Source organism: Podarcis bocagei (assembly GCF_964188305.1).
Source record: "Podarcis bocagei genome assembly, chromosome: 8".
In the NCBI taxonomy this organism is placed as follows: Eukaryota; Metazoa; Chordata; class Lepidosauria; order Squamata; family Lacertidae; genus Podarcis; species Podarcis bocagei.
The window spans coordinates 44,665,698-44,680,495 of NC_138133.1; the positions used below are offsets into that span (position 1 = coordinate 44,665,698).

At 39.3% G+C, this 14,798-nt stretch overlaps 1 protein-coding gene across 10 annotated transcripts in view; it reads left to right on the forward strand.

Moving 5' to 3' along the window:
* The window catches only part of DLGAP1 (DLG associated protein 1), a 299,603-nt gene that overhangs the window by 93,208 nt on the left and 191,597 nt on the right, over positions 1 to 14,798 (forward strand). For all 10 annotated transcript variants that reach the window (XM_081205568.1, XM_081205563.1, XM_081205566.1 and 7 more), the window contains one exon: positions 11,432 to 11,538. The gene's annotated coding sequence lies outside the window, so the exon portion shown is untranslated. The remainder of the gene's footprint in view (positions 1 to 11,431; positions 11,539 to 14,798) is intronic.

The window sequence follows — 14,798 nt, forward strand, 5'->3', positions numbered from 1 at the left end:
GCTGTTGCAATACAATCTAGGTGTTGCTAAATAGAAGGGTTTTGTTTTTTCTTTTGTTTTTTCACTACAAGTCTTTTCTCAAGGGAAACCTACATTGTAAAGGTCTGTACTTTGGAACTTCCTGCTACTACGGAGATTGGGAAGCACAAAACACATTTTTCAAAGTGAACAGAAGAATGTGCTAAGAGGAATCAGTAATATATTTTAAAGTACCAGTACCTAGGATATAAAAAGGTTTTCAGACACTTTTTAAATTTGAAAAGGAAAGAACAACTACAAATATCTATAAAGAACAGATTCCACAACTGTGGGGTATACCACAGGACAATGGCACAAAGGACCACCATTCTAGATAAAATGGATCTGAAAACAGCAAATGGTGTCTGAACCCGGAGAGTTTTTAGGTGCACACAAATCCATTAACAATTTTTCTTTCATATTGATTATACTAGCATTGTTTGGCGAGTGAGCAAAATTTTATTTTCAAAATACTGTAAGATGTTATTTTGAAATTGAATGAAGAAAATCTTTTTTTTTTTAATCTTGCTTTCAATAAAGCAAAAACATTACTTTATATATTGAGATGGTTTGCAAAACAAAACTCCAGCTGAAACACAGCAGTCCATTTTATTTAGTCCTAGCGGTGAGGGAACTGTAAAAACGTATGTCTGGTTTCCACGTATCGCTAAACCGAGCTGTAGCTTTGCAAACCATGGCTTAACTATAGTTAGGAAATTCTGGCTGCTGCTCCGCTGCTGCTGCTGCTGCTGCTGCTGCTGCTGCCACCGCCACCATGCTGCTGGGAGCTAAGCCATGGTTTGACTTAGTGTTGCATCTGAACCCAGGTTTCTGATTTGTCTTGCTCCAAACCACAAGTTGTAAATAAGTTTTGTTCTGGGCTTACTGCTTTTAGTTTGGAGAAAGCAAACTATGAGCCCCGGTTTGAACACTGAGCCAAACTATAACTTAGCTTCTGGTAGCATGCCTGTTAAAAGGGGGGTGGGATAGAATGGCCATTTATTTGCGTACCAGCATGCTTCCTCATTCATGCTTAGCAATGGTATAGTACAGTGCTATGTGTAAACGAGGCCACACACACACACACACACACACACACAACTTCCCTCTTACTCAAGTAACAGATCAATTGTCAATAACTTAAGGAAAATGCAGAGGACCTGAAAATTTTCTAAAATGTTTCTGAGGACATCTCACATCAACTTAATCCATCGATAAGTGTGAAGGAAGTTCCTGGTTCAAGGCTGCCCCCTGAAGGTGGAGCTTAGAAGGAGACTGAGAAACAGCTCAGTGTGTGTACCATATTTAATCAAGAGTTATTTGTCTTGATAAGTTGTAGAATATCTTGATTAAAGGCCCTTAATGACATATTAATTGCTATGTCATGTAGCTATTAGTAATATATATATTACTACACATTACTACACATATATTACACACACACACCCTGTAGGAATGTTTCAGTTCTAATCATATAGCATCATTGTTTCATATGAACAATAACCTGTAATGTAAATTTAGCACCAAATCCTTATTCTTTGACTGCTAAAGTGGTTACAAAGCAGACTCAATTGCACCAAACTGTTGAGTCATTCATACATGACAAGTGCTCTAAGATGTTTATGGGGAAATGAATACAATATTAGCACAGGATGAGGGACAGCGTTCTTTAATCATTTAGAAAACTTGATGAAATGTAGATATTTACAATTAATGAGGTATCACATATGCTGATCACTTTAATTATATGCTCAACAGTCTCTATCAGCCATCATTCAATATACACAGAAAGGATAAACCATCAGCAATAAACTGACGTGATATTGTTAGTTTAAATATTGTAACTCGAAATTTATGGGAGCAACAATGTCGCCTAATACTTTAATATTCTCTTAATGTTTTATGGTAGTATTTCCCAAACTGATCACCTCCAGGTGTTTTGACCTGCAACTTCCATCATCCTCAGCCAGCATGACCAATGGTCAGGGATGATAGGCGCTATAATATTAACAACATCTGGAAGGCCACAGTTTGGGGACAGCTGTTTATAGTTTTCAGCCTGCATATTTTTTCCAGCTGTGATCATTTATAATTATTTTGATAGAATAAAGCTGTAGGAGTGGTGATAATAAGAGCATGGATGGTCATAGTAGTGACTTGCAGGTTCCAATCTATAGAATTTTTATTTCATTTGTGGTGTTGTTATGCAATTCAAGGTCATGCACAGGATAAAATAAAAACATGGACACCCATGGCATTTGTAGTTATTTTATAAATTTCTACTCTTTCTCCCAAAGTTTGTTTGAGACAAATGCTTTCAGGGCTTATTTACACATGCATAGGCATCACTTGATTGCTCAGCAGTGGATAATTGCACCTCAATGCCCCCCGGACCCACTCCCCAAAATAAAGACAAGATGACACAGTAATTAAGGTTAATGCTAATGGGCATAATTTAGGCCACAACTTTATTGATTACAGAATGTGAGCAGTATTGGCTTAGGCATTTCCAAGCAAACTATATCTGACTTCCGGCCCGCTTTGCTGGAAGTCAGCTAAGGGTAAACCCCAAAGGGGGAGCCCTTCCAATATGAACTGACTCGAGCATCCCCTGGGTTCCCTGGGGTCGTGGCATGGCCCTAGCCCCTCTGTGGGCTTCGGACAAGATCCAGACCCCAGGATTCCTTTAACGGAATACCCTAGAGCATGGAGGGGCAGGTAATGGCCGCACCTCCCCTTCCCCCCACACCTCTATTCCAATGCCTAACCGCCAAACCTTACAAAGTTATGACGATTGCTTTCGAAATAAATTTGAACACTACGGTGGAAAAGAGAACAATCTGGGACGCAAGTAAAGCAGTCATGAGAGGGTTTCTGATACAACAGAACACGATTAAGAAAAGACTCTGGAATGAAAAAAAGGATAAGATCTTAGAGAAGATAAGAGATGGAGAGAAAAAATTGAGATCAAAACCAAAATCTAAGGAGGTTCTGAGAGAAATTAAATTCCATCAAGCACAATATGCGAAATTGATAAATCAAGAAGTTGAATGGAAAATTAAACAAATGAAACAAAGATCATTTGAATCAGCGAACAAGTGTGGAAAACTGCTAGCATGGCAGTTGAAAAAGAGACAAAAATTGAATACTGTTACCAATCTAGAGATCGAAGGGAGAAACATTCAGAAACCAGAAGAAATTAGAAAGTGCTTCCAGAGATATTTCAAAAAACTCTACACGCAAGGGCCACAGGAAGAGACTGAGATAGACCAATTTTTAAAAATTAATGGATTACCAAAACTATCCCAGGAAAAGAGAACAATCCTGAATTACAGAATAGCACAACAAGAAATTGCGGGTGCCATTCAGAATATGGGCTTACCTCCAAGTACTACAAGATATTGAAAGACTTTTTGACACAACCATTAATGGAGGTATGCAATCAGATTATGGAGGGGAAGAAAGCACCGGAGTCGTGGAAAGAAGCTTTCATCACATTGATACCTAAAGTGGAAACTGAAAAGACCCAACTTAAGAACTACCGTCCCATCTCACTCCTAAATATGGATTACAAAATTTTTGCAGATATTTTGGCAAGTAGATTTAAAAAAGTACTAAATGAAGTAATTCATAAAGACCAGGCAGGCTTTCTCCCAGGTAGACATTTGTTTGATAACACTAGGAACATTATTGACATTTTGGAACTTTTGCAAACTAACATCAATACAAAAGCGGTATTAATCTTTATAGACGCGGAGAAGGCCTTTGACAACATTTCTTGGAAGTTCATGAAAAAAAACTTGGAAGGGATGGGAGTGGGACGTGGGTTTGAAAATGGAATAGAGGCAGTTTATTCAGAGCAAAAAGCTAAATTGATAGTTAACAATGTGGTGACAGAAGAGTTCAAAATTGAAAAAGGAACATGACAAGGTTGCCCCTTATCCCCTCTGCTATTTATTTCTGTCCTGGAGGTGCTTTTGAACATGATTAGGGAGGACCGGTTGGTGCAAGGAATACAGGTCGGAGAAAAACAATATAAATTGAAAGCTTTTGCAGATGATTTGGTTTTAACATTACAGGAGCCAGAATCTAGTACAAAGAGAGTTTTAGAATTAATTTATGAGTTTGGTCGGGTGGCGGGATTTAAATTGAACAAGCAAAAAACCAAGGTTTTGGAGAAAAATTTGACACCTTTAGAAACAGATGGGTTTCAGAAAGAGACAGAGTTAAATGTGGTTAAAAAGGTGAAATACCTAGGGGTTAATTTGTCTGCTAAAAATTTGAATTTATTTAAAGATAATTATGAAAAATGTTGGTCAGAAATCAAAAAAGATTTAGAAACTTGGTCAAGATTGAAACTTTCCTTGTTGGGTCGAATTGCAGCTATAAAAATGAATGTATTGCCAAAGATGTTGTTTCTGTTTCAAACCCTACAGATCGTGGACAGAGTGGAATGTTTTGGAAAGTGGCAGAAAGATATCTCTAAGTTTGTCTGGCAGGGCAAAAAGCCCAGGATAAAATTTAAAATACTAACTGATGCAAAAGAAAGAGGGGGATTTGCCCTGCCGGACTTAAGGTTATATTATGAAGCTGCAGCTTTCTGCTGGATGAAGGATTGGTTACTTTTGGAGAACACTGATGTCCTGGATCTGGAAGGGTTTAATAATGCTTTTGGTTGGCATGCATATTTGTGGTATGACAAGGTAAAGGTTCACAAAATGTTTAAAAACCATATTGTCAGAAAAGCAATATTTATTGGTTATCACCAATGGAGGCCAAGGCTCGAAAAAAACCCAATATGGAGGCCCGCTGGCCGAAATATTGGGAAATAATAGAAAAAATTGGAGACAATTGGAGGCTGCAGAGTTTAGAAAAATTAAAAAACAAGGTGCGAGATTGGTTACATTATGCTCAAATCCAAGAGGTTTTTAAGTCGGATAAAAAAATAGGATTCCAGGTGGAAAAATCGAAATTAGAGACAGAACTGCTTGAACCAAAGACTAAGATACTTTCAAGAATGTACAACTTGTTGCTTAAATGGAACACTCAGGATGAGACAGTCAAATCAGCCATGATAAAATGGGCTCAGGATATTGGGTATAACATCATGTTTGAAGACTGGGAAAGGTTATGGACCACCGGAATGAAATTCACGGCATGTAATGCCCTGAAGGAAAATATTATGAAAATGATATATAGGTGGTACATGACCCCAGTCAAGCTTGCAAAAATATATCACCTGTCTGATAATAAATGCTGGAAATGTGGGAGGCTGAAGGGACATTCTTTCACCTCTGGTGGACATGTCCAAGAGTGAAGGCCTTCTGGGAAATGATCTATAATGAGTTAAAAAAGGTATTTAAATATACCTTTACTAAGAAACCGGAGGCCTTCCTCTTGGGCATTGTCGGCCAGAGAGTGTTAAAGAAGGACAAAACCTTTTTTATGTATGCGACCACAGCAGCAAGAATACTCATCGCAAAATATTGGAAGACACAAGATTTGCCCACACTGGAAGAATGGCAGACGCAATTGATGGACTACATGGAACTGGCTGAAATGACTGGCAGAATCCGAGACCTGGGAGAAGAAACAATGGAAGAGGACTGGAAAAAATTTAAGGACTATTTACAAAAACAATATAAGTTATATGAATGTTAAAAATTTTCACGATTCGGAAACTATAGCTTCAGCAACTAAAGTTGGGAACTAGGAAATTATATTTTAAGTAAGAAAAGGTTAATTTTAAGGTAATACTATGTTTAATTTAGGATATAAGTAATTGATGGAAAGTATGAAAAATTTGAGGTATAGCATTGAAAAGTACAAAATAAGGTACGAAACAAGGTAATAATTTGCTGATAATTTTATTATAAAGAATGCAGGGTAGGGGAGATGTGAGGAAGTCCAGTTGGTTATTTGAAAAATGTGTTGGACGGTTGGTTTTTCTTTTTTACTTTTTTCTTCTTTTTCTTGTTTCTTTGTTTCTGGCTTCGGTCTATGTTTACAATTTTTGTATCTGAAAACTGAATAAAATATTTATATAAAAAAAACAAAGTTATGACGATTGCTGAGAGGTAGGAGAAAACCAAGTGGCCAAATGCCAATTTGCGAAATGGAAAAAATTCCTGCCTGGCCCCCATTTCAAAACAGGCGACCGAACGAAGTTCAAAGCAAAGCCAATAGTGAAACCTGAAAAAAGGGGTGGGAGGGCAGGAGAACCACGGTGTGAGGCAAAATGGAACAAAATGGCATTGCACTGGGTGCTCGGTGCTGTGACGTGACTGGGACACCTCGCCGTGATGCGGGACGTTGTCCTGCCCACGCTGAGGTGGGAGGAAGTGTGCCCAGGAGGCCAGCGCGCCCCCGCTGTGAGGCAGAAGCGACTTCTAGGATGAACATGTGAATAGTTCAGTCTTGTGATTAAGGTCTCAACATTTGTGTTCAATCTGTGCTGGTTCATTTGTAATATTTTTATTCTCAAATCAGCACAGATTTAGTGGACAAGCATTTTTAGTCATAATATCATTCCCCAGCCACATGGTCTCTTTTTGCAGAGGGGACAATAAGGCTGACATTCCCAAGACTACTTGCAACTGTGCTACAACATTAATCTAAATAACCAGAATAAGCAACCATTCTTTATTGTTGTTTTGTTTTGGTTTAATTATTGGGTTATTGTTTTGTTGTTTTGGTTTAATTATTTACTTGTGTTTTGTCTTGTGTTTTATTCTGTGAACTGCTCTGGGATTTCTTGATGAAGAGGAGTATATAAATTATTATTATTATTATCACCACCACCACCATCATCACCACCACCAGTGGACCAGTTGGACATTGCTGTGACTTTGTATTCTAAAAATATCACAAAGCATAAAATTAAAACCATTTTCCAGGAGTTCCCATTAATGTTATTCAACCTCATGCTAGATGAAATAAATGATAGATTGAATGAAAAATCGCCTGCCATAATTTGAGCATACTGACTAAAACTTGATCTATGATGTATGTTATGATTTTTTTGGAAGAGAACACCAGGACATTCACTTCATGTTCCCAAATGCTAAAACTGTCTATCCACCTGCTCCTGGCAATCCTGAAGAAGATAAACAGCTTGTTAGGGTAATGAAATCCATAAATGTTTTCTTACAGGAAATTAGTTTTAGAGGCACATGTAATCAGTGTGAGCCATGCTATTTCCTTTCAAGTTGGAATGTTGAGAATTGGCTTAGCATGATTCATACAGAGTAATAGATGACGTGTGCTTGGTGGTCTTATGGATTGGGACAGTGGCTTACACCAGAAGGGTTTGCTGACCTCTGCCTTGCTGAATCACTGCGGCATACTGGGATGGAGAGTGGAAGGGGCACCACAGTGTGGTCGGTGTGGTGAAAACATGCCTGCGGAGCCAATCTGGCACATTTGCATTGCACTGACCTCACCATTGCTGTCCCCTCCCCCATCCATCCCGCTGCTGCACCAGCCCAACCAGATACAGTGGTACCTCAGGTTACATACGCTTCAGGTTACATATGCTTCAGGTTACAGACTCCGCTAACCCAGAAATAGTGCTTCAGGTTAAGAACTTTGCTTCAGGATGAGAACAGAAATCGGGTTCCGGTGGCGCGGCGGCAGCAGGAGGCCCCATTAGCTAAAGTGGTGCTTCAGGTTAAGAACCGTTTCAGGTTAAGAATGGACCTCTGGAACGAATTAAGTACTTAACCCGAGGTACCACTGTAGAAATAAAAAGATTGCTGCAGCCCCACCCCGCCATCCACTGCTGCATGTGACTCATTGGGCTCCTCATCCCAATTATGCCCCCATTCTTTCCAGCCACCATATCCTCCCTAAACAGTATACCACACCCTAAGTTAAGGTTATCCATTGCATTGCCAATGCACCGTTTTGTTGTATGGTTATTTTTGCCATGTGCTTTATTTTTTTTACCTCTAACTCTCTGGTGTTTTTTTCCAACCAACTTTTAAACTGAAAAAAGAATAATAAATCCTAACAGTTTGATGCAGTTTGTTGATCAGTTCAACTTTACCTTTCAGCCATTATTGAAAGGAAGCTTTCAGCGCTAGGATGAAAGACGTGAATAACAAACCCATTTTGTAACATGAGGAATTCTTGTTACTTCCCCTGCGATTCACCCCAGGAAGAGACTGGAGAGGACTTTGGGCTTGTGGCTGCTCATTCACTTCCTCTCCCAGTCTCTGCGGCCCTCTCCTTGCTCTTCTCACCAAAAAGTGCACTGGAGAATTTTATAATACTTTGAATATGGCATCTCACCTTACTTGAGGAGATTAACCAATTGTTAACTCTGTATGACAGCTCCAAAAGGCTACAGAGAGAAATATCCGAGAGAAAGACGGTACATTACAGAGAGAAAGACGGTACATTATTAAAATGCATACTTCCTGGCTAAGGAATCAACATGCTGTTTCATTTTCTCATTGAAATTGTGTAGTGGTTAAGAGCGGCAGTCTCGTAATCTGGGGAACCGGGTTCGCTTCCCCGCTCCTCCACATGCAGCTGCTGGGTGACCTTGGGCCAGTCACACTTCTTTGAAGTCTCTCAGCCCCACTCACCTCACAGAGTGTTTGTTGTGGGGGAGGAAGGGAAAGGAGAATGTTAGCCACTTTGAGACTCCTTAAAGGGAGTGAAAGGCGGGATTATCAAATCCAAACTCCTCCTCCTCCTCCTCCTCCTCCTCCTCCTCCTCCTCCTCCTCTTCTTCTTCTTCTTCTTCTTCTTCTTCTTCTTCTTCTTCTTCTTCGTAGTGGCAACCAGCATGCTGAACTATGGCTCTACCAACAGCTACCCATGAAATGAAGTTTAAATAAAGTTACCATATCAGTATTGCTCTGCTGGATCCTCTTGGTTTTCCACAAATAAAGTAAACCCATTAAAAGTAGCTGGCATGGCTAACTTACATCCATTAATATCAATGGGTCTACTCTGAGTAAAGCATATTTGGCTGCACCCAACTGTCACTAAGCCCTTTTCTTCCATTGATGTGTGACAGACCAGAGACATGTCAGTTGCTGTTACATGGGTAAAATTTATTTTAATGGCAGAAGAGGCTTAGAATGGGTTTTATTAATTAATTTTCTTCTGAGTTGCATATTGAATGGCTTTTATATGAATTGTGAAGCACTTTCAGACAAGAGTTGTGTGTGCGCATTGTGGCAAAGGGATGATGCGAAAGAATAATTATTCTTGGTGTAAAAATAGTAGCCTAATAATTACGTGAACCATAATACTCTGTTGTTGACTTTAAGGATATTCAAATGGGTGTAAGTAAATTATAGTATTAAAGGACTTTAAATTCAGTTGGCTAGCAGAATAAGTAATTGCCTGACTATGGTTTAAAGAGCTATTCTGGTCATATTAATTATAGAGAAGAAAAACTGAATATGTGTGTTTTTAAGGTAAAGAGGTGTGTGGGTGTAGAGAAATATGACTGCGTGAATACAGCAGCAAGGAGACAGAATGTGATTTTGCAGTACATTATTGTGGGATTTAATACGAAAATCTGAACGCTTTGGAAAAAAGAATTCTAAAATAGCATGTTATAATTCTGCAACCTTGTGCAGTAGTTGATTACAGGGACATATACTGGAATTGTTTGGGTATTTGTAACACTTTCTTAACTCATTGTGTATGGGAGGCAGATGAGTGGTATCTTTATATAGCAGAGGAGAAGTTGATGGGGGAAACACTTCTGCAAAAAACCTTATTGACATTTGCTCTGATACAGTGGTAAAATGTGGGTTTTCCCAGGGAAACAACAAAAACAAAACCTCTCAGACATGGAGTTTTAAAGCCCAGATCTGTGTCTAGAAATGCAGCACAAAAGGAAGACTAGATGAGCCCTATGTTGAGCAGAGGAATGACAGGGAAAGAGGCTGCTTAGGACTTTCCCTTTCCACATTTGTCCCCTCAAAATCATATTGCACTAGCTGAGGTCCCCCCCCCCCTCTGCAGAAGAAATGGTATGGAAGCCCCATGCCAGGTTTTTTTTTTTTTTTGTAGGGGGGAGGTTTTAGTAGGAACAGTTTAAAGGCACACTATCCCACTCCTCTTGCACTCCCATTCACAACTTTCAGTGTTGCTTTTCAGCAGCAAGAGGGAATGTCAGGTATTTGCATGACTAGTTTATCTCTAAATTTATGGGATCAGTCTTTTCTGGGATTGGAAACTTTCAGTTTCCATCTGAAAACATGAGTAACTTATGCAGGCTAATTAACACAAAAATAAATGGGTCAGATATGCTGATGGTATATCTCTGGTAATGCATATGCTTTTGACCTGATTTATACTACAGTGGACGCTCAGGTTGCGAACGTGATCCGTGTGGGAGGCACGTTCGCAACCCGCAGCGTTCACAACCCACAGTACCACGTCTGTGCACGCATGGGTCATGATTCAGCACTTCTGCACATGCGCAAAGTACAATTGAGTTATTCTGTGCATGCGCAAGCGCTGAAACCCGGAAGTAACCCATTCCGGTACTTCTGGGTTCGGCGCGGTGCACAACCCGAAATCACGCAACCTGAAGCATCTGTAACCCGAGGTATAACTGTATTGATTAACTACAGAAGTTCAGTTTCACTGCTACTTGTATTCAAGGATCGTGATGCATTAATATTTTCTCTAGGTGATTATTGCTATGCATTGGTCCTTAACTGTTATCAGTAGAGAAAGGAAGAGATGATATACAGGTGCCTTTTTAGGAATTAAAAGTAAGTCATTAGAACAACAGGTAAACAGCAGTACGTCAGTTGTAGCCCTTTGGGCTCCAGAATGCTACCAAAACAATACAAAATAAATAACATACCTTGATAGCACAAGTGTTGTAAAAACTCATGTTTGGACAACAATACACTTGCTCTTCTTCTGTATCGTTCCGCAGCACATTTGAATTGATTTTTAACTTGATCCTATTAAACACCTTTCTTTAGCTGCTTACAGCAGAAGTTTTAGAATCAGCACCTGCAGAATGCTTGTCTTCTCCAGAGCTCTCGCCATACTCATTTTAGAATATGGTTCACCTTGCATTCAGATTTCACTTATACTTCCCACGCTATTGGTGCTTAAATCTTCCTAGGCAGGTGCAATTTGTTTGGGCCTTTTTTGTGTGGTGACAATTTGCTTTCCTCCAATCAAGAAAAAAGAACCACGCTGGATTTAAGCCTAAGGACAATTACATTATGCAACACTATCAACATTTAACTCCCCACCCCCTTTCCCAGGTCAAATGAAGTTGCTGTATGTGGAAGTACTGCCGTCAAAATTCCTCACTGTTGAAGTGCCATTTAAGGCTGAATGAGACAAGTTGGAAAGATTGCTTGTTTCGACGTTGCTTATAGGCTAGCAGCATTAATTGTTACATTTGGTTGCATTTCAGAACAGCCAAGAATCAAACATCACAAGTGACATTCTGCACTGAGAACTGCACACCATTTTCATCTCCTAAACACGCAACAAGTGAAAATGGAAAACTGACTACTGGAGGTATGGTTTCTTTTATTTCTTTCACTGCATATGTTTGTTCAGAAATTTGACAGAAGATTTCTAGTGAACATGCTCTCATCAAGGCCAGAAGGACTCTAGCCCCCAGCTTCATTCAGCACATGCCTTGCATCTTATGAACATGGAGTGATTGATGGTCACATTCCACAACCACCTGGTCTGGTTTCATGATGTTGTTTTTAGTTGCTGCAGGCACATTTATAATGTAATCATGCCTAGTCTAAAGGTTACATTTATTGGCATTTGACAATTTCTCATTATTATTCATCATGGATCATCCCTAGATGTGATCAATGTTTGATGTTTCTTATTCTTTGAGGCTGTTTGTGGTTTTGTGATGTTAACACATTACTGCGGCTCATGGCTTTGCACTGGCCTGGCATTCATTGCACCAAATCCAAAGCATCTATTTTCCTGCACAGCAGCATGTAAGCTCATAAAACATAATTCTTTGGATTTGCTTTTAATGCACCTATACAAATTATGTCCCCGAAGAGGCAACAGCATTTAATTTTATATGCATTAAAGGCTCCCTTCAGCCAATAAAAACATCCGCATTAGATCTGTGTGGTGTTTTATTTCACCTTGGGGATTTCCTTTGGTAGACAATGAGCTGCGTTCATCAAAGGCACCGTTTGACAGTCTCAGGAGCATTCTTAATGCTAATTATTTTACCTTGCTGCCTAACAAGGTCCAATAGATTTTCTTAATTGGCGGCAAAGGTATCCTTATATCAGAAGGACTGATGGTGCAGATTATGAGTAGTGTTGTTTTAAATGCAGAAATAAAAACTTAAGCCTCCAGTAATGAGTAATTTAGGTTAGTGTTGGACATAGCGTGAACCTTTTAGTTCTAAAGGCTGGAGAAAATGTAGCTTGTCAGAGGGATGGCAGCAAAACCCTCCTCCCTGTAGTGCTTGATCTCTTCTTGCTTATAACGTTGGAGGTTATTCCATAATCAGGCTGGCCATCATATTGTCAGCCTCCCTGTCATTTCCAGTGTCTACCGAGTATACGTATTCTAGTGCCTACCGAGTATGCACATGTGTGGGTTGATCTCCACATGGTAAGTAATTCTAAATGTCACAGGCCAGATAAGAATCAGTTGCCATGGGGAGACCATTCTCAGCAGCAGCTGCACATGGCAACTGAAAAGTGTGTTCCAGCCTTTGAAAAATATTCATGATCAGGAATCTTGCACAGTACATATTAGGAATGTGCAGCAACTACCTTATTCCTCTTTTATCCGTAGTGTGTGGAAGCAGCTGATCAGTTGCAGTTTCTCTCTGTGTCATTTTGATTCTATTTGTTATTTGGTTCCAGGTCTGATCTCTTAAATCTGAAGCTCTATTTTGTCCCCGCTATTTAAAAATGGCAATACGTTTTCACAAGGGTGGATGTCTCCATTAGAAGTATAAGGATGCCAAATTTCAGGCAGCTCCATCTCCAGGGATTTTTGGGCAGCAAACTTTTAAAATAGTTTTTCTTTAAAGAAAAAGTCTCCATTTTTTATTTTCTATCAGAATGGCATATAAACTGAAACTTGCCAAATCTCAGAAAGATAAGGTTAAGACAGATAAGTATCCAGTCGTCTTCAGTACCATCATAAAACACACATATATACCTGAGGTGCTATGAACAGTCCATATGCTTTTGATGGCATAGCATGACAAAACAAGTTCTTGGGTTATTCTCAGGCAATCTACTACAAACAGTTTTGTCAAATTATTGAAAAATCTAAACTACCGGTAAGTAAAGAAAGCAGGGTGTAATCTACACACATGTTAAAAAGGTTGTGAATATGCTTTTTTTATTTTAAAAAAATCACTATGAAAAATGCATTGAATTTGCTATAGCCCACAGTCCCCATCTAATGTCACAATTGTATATTGCACTTTACAACACATTCAAAACGTTTTATTTGCAGCTGTATAGCGGAGTCACAGGATTTTTTCCTAGATAAGGGAGTTGGTTTTGCTATCAAAAAATAGGTTTGCTTTCACTTTGTTGCTTGTATATTGACTGAAAACAAGATGCAATGGATGTGTTTAGCTCTGTATGAGGGAGAATGGTTACTGGGGAATGGTTTCAAATGTATATGTGAGGCTGGTTGCGTTTTCCTTTTGTCTGCTACTGTGGATGTGTGGTTTTATTGGTTTTCATGATGAAATTTAATGGGGGGAGTATTGTTTTATAGTTTGAAATAATGCTTTTGTTTTCTGACTTTTTAGCCACTATGAGTTTGTCAGAAAGGAGGCAAGATAGAAGTTTTTAAAATAAGTAAATACAAACTTGCATAGTTAAGTATAAATCAGGAATACATTTAATAAAGTTATTATGGAAGCAGATGTTGAAACACAGTATTTTGAAATGAATTTTATTACCACTGATAGGTGGATTTAGCTGTGGACTATTTGATAAGAAAGGAAGAACAGGATAAATAATGGCATAACCCTGACCTCACTGTTCTGACACATCTTGGATTCAGGGTTTGCTTTCAGAAGCCATCTTGGACTTACCTCAATTACAAAAGGAGAAAGGTGGGTTTTTTCGTTTATAAGAGTTTAGCTTCAGTCCATCACCCATGCAGTGCTCAAGCTCTTTGTGGGTGGCTACTGCTGGTGATCTCATACACATTCCCGGTCCATATATATAATGGGTAGGCAAACTAAGGCCTAGGGGCTAGATCCAGCCCAGTCGCCTTCTAAATCTGGCCCATGGATGGTCCAGGAATCAGTATGTTTTTACATGAGTAGAATGTGTGCTTTTATTTAAAAGGCATCTCTGGGTTATTTGTGGGGCATAGGAATTCATTCATATATTTTTTCATAATATAGTCCAGCCTCCCACAAGGTCTGAGGGACAGTGGACTGGCCCCCTGCTGAAAAAGTTTGCTGACCCCTGATATATATATGGATGTCTTCAAAGCCCCTGTGATTCTGACTCCAGCAGTATTCAAGTCTTCTGGGTTTTCCTTGAAGAAGCTTCTCTGATAACTGAGACCTGCTCTTCACTTACTACCAGGCTATATGTTTTAGAAGGCATTCTGTACAGAAGATGTCCCTTCACCCTTGCACTTAGGAGACAATGACAATGGGTGCTTATAGAGTATTCAGACACATGCTGGAAGCACCCATTGTCAACTTCCTCACTTCAGATGGATTCAGAAGGAAGCTGTTTGTATTTTGGATTAACTGTAAACTGTGCTAAAGGCAGTCATGGTGAAGATTATTGGGCCAACAT